Source organism: Alosa pseudoharengus, unplaced genomic scaffold (assembly GCF_046254945.1).
Source record: "Alosa pseudoharengus isolate Yale_2024_CS ecotype anadromous, Long Island Sound unplaced genomic scaffold, YU_APseudo_1.1 YU_APseudo_1.1_scf_21, whole genome shotgun sequence".
Taxonomy (NCBI): Eukaryota; Metazoa; Chordata; class Actinopteri; order Clupeiformes; family Clupeidae; genus Alosa; species Alosa pseudoharengus.
This window is the reverse complement of record NW_027468674.1, coordinates 35,801,723-35,812,348: the sequence shown is the minus strand read 5'-3', so window position 1 is coordinate 35,812,348 and position 10,626 is coordinate 35,801,723. Positions and strand designations below refer to the sequence as shown.

At 39.1% G+C, this 10,626-nt stretch overlaps 2 long non-coding RNA genes across 2 annotated transcripts; both read left to right on the top strand.

Moving 5' to 3' along the window:
- Nucleotides 1-2,076: 2,076 nt before the first annotated feature.
- Nucleotides 2,077-2,595, top strand: LOC143138635 (uncharacterized). The gene is made up of 3 exons (XR_012990277.1): nucleotides 2,077-2,146; nucleotides 2,225-2,346; nucleotides 2,531-2,595. It is a non-coding gene; the product is annotated as an uncharacterized LOC143138635 (long non-coding RNA).
- Nucleotides 2,596-9,468: 6,873 nt separating this feature from the next.
- LOC143138634 (uncharacterized) lies at nucleotides 9,469-10,263 on the top strand. Its single transcript, XR_012990276.1, has 3 exons — nucleotides 9,469-9,562; nucleotides 9,652-9,760; nucleotides 10,081-10,263. It is a non-coding gene; the product is annotated as an uncharacterized LOC143138634 (long non-coding RNA).
- The last annotated feature ends 363 nt before the right edge of the window (nucleotides 10,264-10,626 follow it).

The following is a 10,626-nucleotide window of genomic DNA, read 5'->3' as shown; positions in this document are numbered from 1 at the left end:
ATAAAATTATCTATCTATCTATCTATCTATCTATCTATCTATCTATCAAAGTCAAAACCCCCCTTCCCTATGATATTGGTTTCTTCTGTATTTTAAGGGCCTTCACACTAGGGGTGTAACAATGCATTGATACATATTGACCTAAAAGCAAACGATGTGGTTGCATCTATGTGACTCATTTAAGTGTATTCTTTTGATCCCGTGAGGGAAATTTAGCATTGATGCATGTTTATTTTTGCACCAAAATTGTAATATTTTAAAATACAGATTTTTGGGCTGTAAGCCGTAATCATCAAGATTAAAACAAAAAAATTGCTTGAAATATTTCACTTTATATCTAATGAATCTAGAATATATGAAAGCAGGCTTGGAATTTCACCATTTTGGGGGCAAGGCCACTTGGCCTTCAGTTGGGCATATTTGGTGGGGGGCACAAAGGCCACATGTCAGGGCACCAAGGCCAAAGTTAACCATACAGTAGGCTATAAAAATGATTGAAATTGTATTTAGCCTATTCAATAGACCTGCATCACTGTATGAAACATTACAAAAACATGAAACATGACATATTACATAGAACTGTAAATCATCTGATCATCTGATATTTACAGATATCTAGGCTATATTTAACATTTATTTTATATTTGGCCTGTTATGAAATCATGTATTGAACAATTTAAGCACAGCTCAGCTTTAAGAAACTCAAATAGCCTAGATGCATGCTTAGCATTTTGTCATCATTAAGGCTACTTTAACAAACTCTTAGTCAGCTGTATATCCTCTGATTTTAATATTTACCGACATCTAGGCGATATTTGTAACATTTATTTTGTATTTGGCATGTTATGAAATCACGTAGGAAAAAAAATAAACACGTTGTGAAACTTAAAGCCCAAATTTGGAGACATGCATGTCGAAATTTGCTACAAGTTCAAAACCGGATTACTCTGGAATGGCTAACTGTACAGGGGATTGCTTTAAACCTTCGTGTTCGGTAAGGTCTGCTGTTTATTTTGATATATGGTTTGCCATGTTTTGAATGAAGGGTTCGTTAAGTATTCCAAGATGAATGAGGGAGATGGGCGCAGATCCTAGAATTTATGATTCAATTTAATCATAGTATTTATTTGTCTCGCGAACCGTTCACCAAATGGCCAACATCATCGTTTAAAAGCTGAGAAAAAGCTCTTTCATGTGATGTGACTTGTGATGCCTGTATGATGAGTAGGCTACTTCGCGAGTAGTTCAACTGAGAAGAATGGGAATCTGGACGCACTTACTTTCTTGCCGTGCGCTGTCACTTTTCCACTGCGTAAAATGCTACAATAATTTGCGCTTTTGTCAGGCCATAGGCTAATAAAATACGCTATTAGTCCGACGCAAACCAGAATATTGAGAGAAGGGGGCACCAAGGCCACAGTGGCCTGTGAACCTCTGATTTTCAAAGGGGCATCTCGGCCAACGCAAGGGGCTACGACGTCGTGGCCGCCGTGAAATTCCTACCCTGTATGAAAGAATTAAGACTTTTTGAAATAAATTTGGGGGGGAAAAAATACTTTTTCACAATATTCTAATTTTTGAGACCCACCTGTACACCAGTGGCGATTGCTGCTCTTTGGAACAGGGGAAGCTCTGATAAAAATGGTAAATTATTAAATTAATATTATTAAGGTGCTATATTGTTCTTTGAGGGCAAAAAGTATCCCAAACAGTAGGCTATAGAGTTGGCATAATGTAGCCTACACCGTTATATAGCGCGCTACCTAATTTAGCCTAAATACACAACTGGAACAAAAGCAAGTCACAAACTCTGTAACTCCACATTACGGTTTTATTTACAGTATGCTATTTACAAAGACAAATTGAAACCGACTGTATTGCTCCCAAATTATGAGAATTTGAGCTGTAACTTGCCTTGTCTCTCGACTTCACCTGCTAACACTAACGTTAACGCATCCCTGCCTTGAACTTGAACCACTTCCTGTCAGATCGCGACATATGCTGTCAATCAAAAAGAGTCCAGCCTCTATGACGGTTCCTCCAATCATCATACAGAAGCTATTAATAAAACTAAGGGTCATCTCAAACAACATGGCGGGTGAACAAAACCTACCCTGCGGAACGTCAAAGACAGAACATGTACAGAGTAAGTCATTGCATAGTTGCAAAGTTCATTTATTTTTGCAAGGGTTGCAAGCCAAAACTTAATTGAATGTGTTTGAAGGTGGACCTAAGATGCCAACACAACACGCGTCATTCAAAAACCTCAAAAAAAAATACATCCTGTCCTGCTGTGATGTATATTGTCCTGAAGAAGGAAAGCTTTTCGCAGAACAGAAAGTCCAGGTTAGATCTAAAAATATTTGTTCTACCAAAAAATAACAGGCTGCTTGCTGTTTTGTGAAAAAGTCACTCTCTGTCCAAAATACTTTAAATAATGTTTTTAAATAATGTAATAATATATAATATAATAATAATAATATATACAAATAATAATATATAATATATATAATAATTGTATTGTTCTCAGATCTGCTGATTTACACATACATGAAGGACTGTGTCTCTACATCAACCTAAAACTTCGGCATAATCACCTGCTCATGTGTGCTGAGGCTATGGGGTACCGCGATGTAGCACCTGACACAATACAGAAACTACAAAATCTTTTTCAAAGTGGACACTCTCCCTCTTCTGCTTTAAGCACGCTGAAATATGACCTTCAGGAGGAGATGGGTGACTCCTATGTGTTTGCTTCTGCGGATCGCTCCATCTGCCCTGATCTGAATTTTTGCTTCAGGTGAACTTTATGAGAATTTATCATTTGAGTAGTTTAACAAGGAGCATATTCATGTAGGTGCACCTATGTGAATATGTCGAAAATGTTTATTACTGTGATTTAAGATTTAGGATTGTCTATTTGCTGTTGGCTAGACATAAGCTGTTATTTAGTAAGTTGTGTGTGTTTTTTTTATTACCATTACAGACTATACTACAACATATTCAAAAGAGCCTATGGAGAACTTGCTCTGCATGCTCTGCAGCCTCCAGGTATCTATTGATGCCTACAATGAGCAACAGGGAGAGGTATGCGCTCAAATGAAACAAGATGACAATCAAACCATTATTGCCATCTGCAGTCCTCTTATGAAGCGTGTGCATGCTCTTGTTCGGCACAGTGCCGAGATTGTCTTCGTAGACTCGTCTGGTAACTGTGACCGAACCAACAGCCGAATATTTCTCCTCCTAACACATTCGGCTGCTGGTGGGCTGCCCCTGGGAGTGGTTATCACAACCTCCGAGTCGCAGAACACCATCACTGCAGGACTGAAGTTGCTGAAAGCCATTCTCCCACAGGAAGCTTTTTTTGGGAGAGGAGACCTTGGCCCACAGGTAGTAATGACCGATGACTGCCAAGCATTGCGTCAGGCTATTCTGGACACCTACCCTCAAACCCACCCCATTCTCTGTGTCTTTCATATATTACAAGCGATGTGGAGATGGCTTTGGGATGCCCATAATGGGGTCCCAAAAACCCACCGTCAGCATTTATTGAATTTATTTAAACAAGTTGTTTATGCCAGGTCCCCATTGGACCTGGAAGCCTCATATAATCTGGCAGTCCAGGACTCCATAGCAGGCAGGTATTCAAAGTACACAAACCATCTGGCGGCGGTTTTCAAGAGGCGAGAGTTGTGGGCACTCTGTCTACGTTCCCATCTCCCAACACGAGGGAACAACACCAACAACTTTGTGGAGAGTGCAATGAGAGTACTCAAGGACCAGATCTTCTACAGGCTTAAAGCATACAACATCACGCAACTGGTGGACTTCATCACCTGCAGGCTGGAAGCCTACTACAATCGAAGGCTTGTGGATATGGCTAACAACAGAAGCACAAAAAAGCTGCCAAAACCAAAGGGGCATGTGAGCACAGACGGCATTGTCAAGGTTTGAAATTATTAGTTGGTCATTGCATTCTTTAACCAAAAAATTATATTATTAAGCAATGCATTCAAATCACTTATGCTGTGTGATTATGACATTGTTTGTCACAATCACACAGCATAAGTGTAATAAATAATATGCTTCTCTTTCTTGTGACACCATAGGAGGATGAAGTGAATTTCACAGTCCCCAGTGCCTCAACTAATGCCACATACCACGTAAATGTGTCCTTGGGGACTTGCACCTGCCCAGATGGCAGCACTGGTGCTTTCTGCTCTCACCAGTATGCAGTGATGCAGGCCTTCCAAATGCAAGACAACAACCCTTTCATAATTGCCACACCTGCCGCAAGGAAGTTGTTCTACCAGATCCCAACAGGTGTACTGTTGATTTACTCTGCCTATTTTCACAACTGTTGATTACTTTAACCACAACGGTACAGCCCAAACAATGTTGTTATGAAATGACACAGCCATAAATGTATAGTAGGTTAGAAATAGCAAACATAACTCTTACTTTTTGCTGTCTATGTTCTTCTCTCCTCTCTCCAAAAAGGAAAGAACAATGTGCCAGACAACTGGTTCATGAGTATGGAGGAAGTGGAGGAAATTCCATCTGATGCAGGTGACCATGTCTCATTTTGTTATTTATGTACAAGAATAACAATTCATAATGTTCACTTAACAGCCTTATACAACTGCAGAATCACTCACTCACTTCACTCTCATTCTTCTATTTAGATCCCCAGAAACAGCAAGCCTTATCCACTGAAGGGTCATCAGCGGATTAAGACACGGTTAATTGTTCGCCTGATGAGAGCTTGCTAGCTGTTGAAGGCTCATCTGCCCAAGTGACAGAACTTGAGTCTCGTGCCAAGAGTATGTTTGAGGGCCTGCTGGTAAAAGTAAAAACAGATTCGGATTTCCAGACAGCAGTTAAAAAAATGGTTTGTTCTTACGAGAAGATGACTGACAGTCAGCTAATTTCAGCTATGTCCACGTTTGGCAAATCAGGCAAAAATACTGCAGCCAAACTGCTTAAGAAGAGGGCAAGAAAATGCTTGCAGATGAGTGTGGCAATTGGCGTGCAACCATCAGCAGTGGCTCGCCGTAAGGCCCCACTTGGAGGTAGACGCGCACTAATCACTGGGCGTCCTCCTAAAAGTGCCCGGAGAGACCACAGCTACGGGAGAGTTGTCGGGGCAAATGCACTGCCCAAACGGCCGGTGCCACACTCATTCGCTCAATGTGTTTCTGACTGTGTGACTCTGGGTCGTAAACACAGCAAATAAAATATTTGTGATGTATTTGCCTGTAATGTCTTTTATAATGTGGTAAATGGTACTCAATGCATTTGTCTGTACACGTACGCAAACATAACTACATGCTAGTAATATTGCAGTTCTAGTGATAGATAGATAGATAGATAGATAGATAGATAGTGTACAACACTTTTATGATATTCTGTAATGCCTCTATAATATCCTTCATCATCATTGCTTTCACCTCCAACAAAATAATCATCAATAACACTGTGAATCATTTTTTATGGGTTTGACCAAGTAACTATAAACAAGGCTGAATTTCCCCCTAAAAGTAGGCCTATCATGCATCACTGAATAGGGTAAGATGTAAGATTTAATTTGGTATATGACACATAATCAGGAAAACCATGGATCAGAGGTATTGACATTTTAAAAGTCTACTTCACTCTTTACTTTTACTTTTCTTCACGTTTACTTTAACGTCAAATCCTCCGGTTTGGTCTGAAGACACAGCTGTAGCTACATATCATTGCCATTGGACTGAGTGGGACTAACGTTAAGTTAACACGGACTTTTCTTTATTTTATTTTCTTATTTATTTTATGCAAAAAAACATAAAAATAACATAAAAAAATGACATGCAGGGTCAGATGGTATTGCATGGTTACTGGTTATTGTTTACACCAATATCAGTGGTAGGCGACTAAATCCTTCCTAGAGTGGATTCGGTGCATAAACTCATGAGAGGTGGATTTTTTTTAAAGGTATGCTGTGCAAACGGTGTTTACTTGCGTTCAGTCTCAACTACAGGCTTGCGTGACCTAGGCTTGACCACAATTCTATAGCTACCTTTCTGTAAGTGACAAAACAAACGTTATCGTGATGCTAACGCGTGCAAAAACAATGTCTGTAGGCTACATGCCTTTTGAGCACGACCCCGTAGGTAACATGTCAAGTGGGGATAGCGTAGACTGTATATGCAGCGATCTGAAGACTGCATCAAATCCATTAACAAAACCAGAAAACAATTCGCTGCCATAGTGGGGATAGCGTAGACTGTAGAAAATACGCAGCGATCTGACATATCATTGTTTGGGGTTACCATGGTTTCTCGGAACGTTAGAGTATTCTTCAGAATTTTTTAGAACGTTAGCACATTCACCTAACGTTCCCTAATGAATATTCATGAATCTTCCGCTACCACCCTACAAAAAAAAATTCGCGTCCGGGCCATCCCACTGTCCCATTCACTCCCAGAGACGCCGGTGTCGTGTCGAACTGGGCTACCCGTCGAGTTATGCTACCACGCAAGCGCAGTTGGGGAAAAAAGTGACACAATCGCTTGTTGACAGAGCTACCTCAAATGCTCAGATGTGTTTCCCTAGCAACTTAAATGCTTAGATGTGTTTCCCTAGCAACTGGACTGTCTTGTGCAAAGATTCTAGAACAGAGCTCTGTTCTAGAATCTTTGGTCTTGTGTAACTTCTGTCGCGCGACAAAGTTGTCAAAATTTCATTCTGTGGCAATTTGTCGAAGAGGAAAGACGCATCTCTAGAAATAACAGTAAGTTAAATCTAATTCAGCAAAATGAACGTACCGTAAGTGTCCTTATTTACAGTGTATTGTAATAACCTATAGGGTATAATAACATTAATCGTTTTTACGCTGAAAACTGTTCATTTAAACCTAAATTACGGAAATAAATAAATTAACCTAAGCTTATGAATCAGTGAGGTTAACTACTCAACTTAAATGTAACGATAGACTAGGCTACTAACTTTAACTACCATTGACTATAGGTCATGGGCTTTCAACTTTATTGACGAACGCTACAAACTAACGTTAACAGTTCAGTGATTTATGGTTGTAAGTTGCTAGTGTAACGTTAACGTTAGCAAGCCAACAGCTAACGTTACATTTGCTCACATTTATGCCTAGAGTAGCATCGGTATGCATTTATTCACTGTTTTAAATAATTACAGGTTCATAGATCATTAATTTGATGTCAGTGTTATTTTGTGTTAAGTTTATATTAGAAATATCCATAATCGCTAAGTTAATGTTAGTGCAATGACATATCTTAGCGCCGAGGCTACCCTGTATCACTGTCCTGTCTCAGTGTTCCCTCTGTTTTCCCGGTCTGAGCGCGTGCGTGTGGGTGTGCGCGAGTGTCTGCGTTTCCCGCTCCCTCCTGTGTTGTCAGAATGTGTCCATCATGTTTGATGTGTTTGTGATTGGGGGGATGTGGTGGGGGTCAATGAATGGATCCTAATTAATTATGTCTCTATAGCTATGGACAAACGGTACGATGAGGTTTTCAACTTCATCCACCATGTATCATATCCAATAGGGAGCAACAAGACTCAGAGGTTAAGTCTTAGGAGGTATGCCTCCAAATTTACCTTGAGGGGTGAGTACATTCATAAACTGTACTATACACTGTTAGACTTGGCTGTACATTTCCCAGTTATTTTACACTAAATACCCAGTAAAATGCCATGTCATTAATAAGCAGTGTCTTACTGTAGTTTGCTTTGCACTGTGGGCATTAAAATAAAAGTTCATACAATTTGTGGTAACTTATTGGGGGAAATTGTGGTAGTCTACTGTTTACAAAAGTAGCCTAGTGCTACTGTTGCATTTAAATGTGTTTCTGTATTTTGCACTGAATCATGGGATTGTTGTCATGCAAATTGTGGTGATTTACTGTAAATTATGTAGTTTGTGTTCATCTACTGGTTTACACAAAACAGTGTAATGACGTGCTTATTTGTAACAATGTTGCCTGAGAAAAAGCCATTATCCTGTCTAGACTCCTCCTTTTCAATCCTGCGATTATTGAGGTAAGTGCCAACCATTATTGTTTCATAATTTTACATAAATGCAAGCCAAAGTTATGTCCCACCTACTCAAAACTAGTTTCCCAATCTATGAAAAAAGTGTGTCGAGCAAGATCAATCAGTCAAAAAAAAGGTCCGGTTGGTGCATGCATGGTGCAAAGTTGCCACACAGGATCCCTTTAACTAGCAACAGGTAGCTAGCCATGAACCTGCTAACTAGGTTGCCAACGTTGAGGTTAAGCAACAGCCCGTTTGTGACTGTGTGCAATTTACAGGCAATGTTCCTACTGATAATAGGCCTACGATATTTATATGGCGTAAAACACGGTAGCCTACTTCGACGGATGTTTTGCTCACAGGCCTAATCACGCAACTAATGTAGTGAAACATTTATATCTATCCACGAATGCGACGGAGAAGCAGTTTAATCAGTAGGACAACTATTCCATCCAATTCCATAACGTTACGTCTTCTGATTCATGTAATATAGTAAACCACTATCGAGTCGAGCGAGAGCATACTTGTCTCTGACCACCCAGAGTTACAACTGCATGAGGGAAATATGCGCCGCGGGCATGTTTTCTCTAGCGTTCAGCTACATTCTGTTCTCGCGAGACACCATTGCTCATAGATGAAGTTTCCTGTGGAAAACCTGTGGTTGTGCCCTGTGAACGTTGGAGCTCACTGGATTTTAGTGGTCGGTTGTCTTTCATGTTGCACACTTGAAAATAACAATATCCTCAATGTCCTAAAGTCTACAGTGAAAGACACTTGTCTATTCAAACTTACATTTTAACTCACAGCGCTCTTTGTTCTCTGTGTAAGTGTTTCTCTATTGCTAATATTGTAGCTCAAACTGCATTATCCCCTAGTTTATACTGCCACCTAGTGTTTAAGAAATTCAACAGCATGTGTGAGTACGCAAATAAAATAAAAGAGACAAAGAGGGGTGTTAGGCACGAAGCGATTCAACCAATCATAATCAAGGACTGGAACTATCCATTTTATAATCAAAGTTAACTTCACATGCATGAATTACACTGATTTGGGTTCAATCTGTGTGCGAGCAGAGCTCATGGTCTAATTGTAGAAAGGCAATTATTGAATAAATATAATGTCTATGACAGAATAACACAAAGTATTTTATACATGTCTTAGATTGTCAACATGCCTGCCAAGGTCCTAGTATGTGTCGATCCATTGGCAAACGAAGGTGCCTATCAGCAAGGCCTGGAGGTAATGTTTGTGATAGTTTAAAATGATCAAGGTTATCATGACTAATATAAGTTCTTCTTAAGCTTTCTTTGTACCTATTATCTTACACCTGCTAATTGTTAAATAACACATTTTTTTGCTGCTATTAAATACCATATTTTGTGTTATTTTTTGGTCACAACAAAGAACTTTCTTAAAGAAGATTGTTGATTGTGGAGACCAGGGATGGACAGTGCAGACTATGCAGCACAACAAGCAGGAAGATTCCTGCAGCTGCGGCATTTTAGTATTGATGGTAAATACTAACTACCCTAGTATTATTGTTAGGCATTGCAATTGCTATACTGTTACACAATTGCTATAAGCTTAAAATGCTATTTGCAGTTTGCAGAAAACTATCTTCAGAAGGGGGAGATCAATGATGTACAAACATCAGTGCATGCGGTCCAAACGGCACGCATTAAAGTGGCTTGTGCCCTGCTTCAGGGCAAAGGTCAGTGGCATTGAATACTGAATAGAGCTGAATATACAGTAGCTCTGAAACATCATGGAATGTAACCTATGCTCATTATAGTAGGCTATCTAGTATTCGTATCTGCTAGTATCTGGTAAATTACATTAATTTTAATATGCACATGTTGATATGCATTTGCCCTGTTTCATACAACATAATAATGACTACTATTGGCTATCTTAAAGTTATTTATGCACGTTAAATTACACTGCTAATAACTACAAATGTAGACATTTGCCAAAATGTTCCATTTTGTTTGATTTTTCTTCTCTAAATATAGTTTTTTTGTTCTTTTACAGAATGCTGTCCTCCATCTCAGGCATCCACCACTACCAGCCTAGGTCGTCTATGAGCACTTACAATCAATTTCAATCAGTTCAAAGGATCAGTTATTTTATCGTATGATCAGTTCTTTCAATCAGTTCAAAGGATCAGTTCTTTTATCTTATGATCAGTTCTTTCAATCAGTTCAAATGATCAGTTCTTTCAATCAGTCCTTCATTTTTAGAAATCTATACAAAACTTGAACTGATATTGTTTATTTGTTCAAATCTCTACCAGTGTAGAGGTCTTGCTGTTCGTTTTTAGAAATCTATACAAAACTTGAACAGATATTGTTTGTTTGTTCAAATCTCTACCAGTGTAAAGGTCTTGCTGTTCGTTTTTAGAAATGCATACAAAACCTGAACTCATATTGTTTGTTCAAATCTCTAAAGGTCTTGCTGTTTGTTTTTAGAAATCTATACTAAACTTGAACTGATATTGTTTGTTTGTTCAAATCTCTACCAGTGTAGAGGTTTTACTGTTCATTTTTAGAAATGCATAAAAAACTTGAACTCATATTG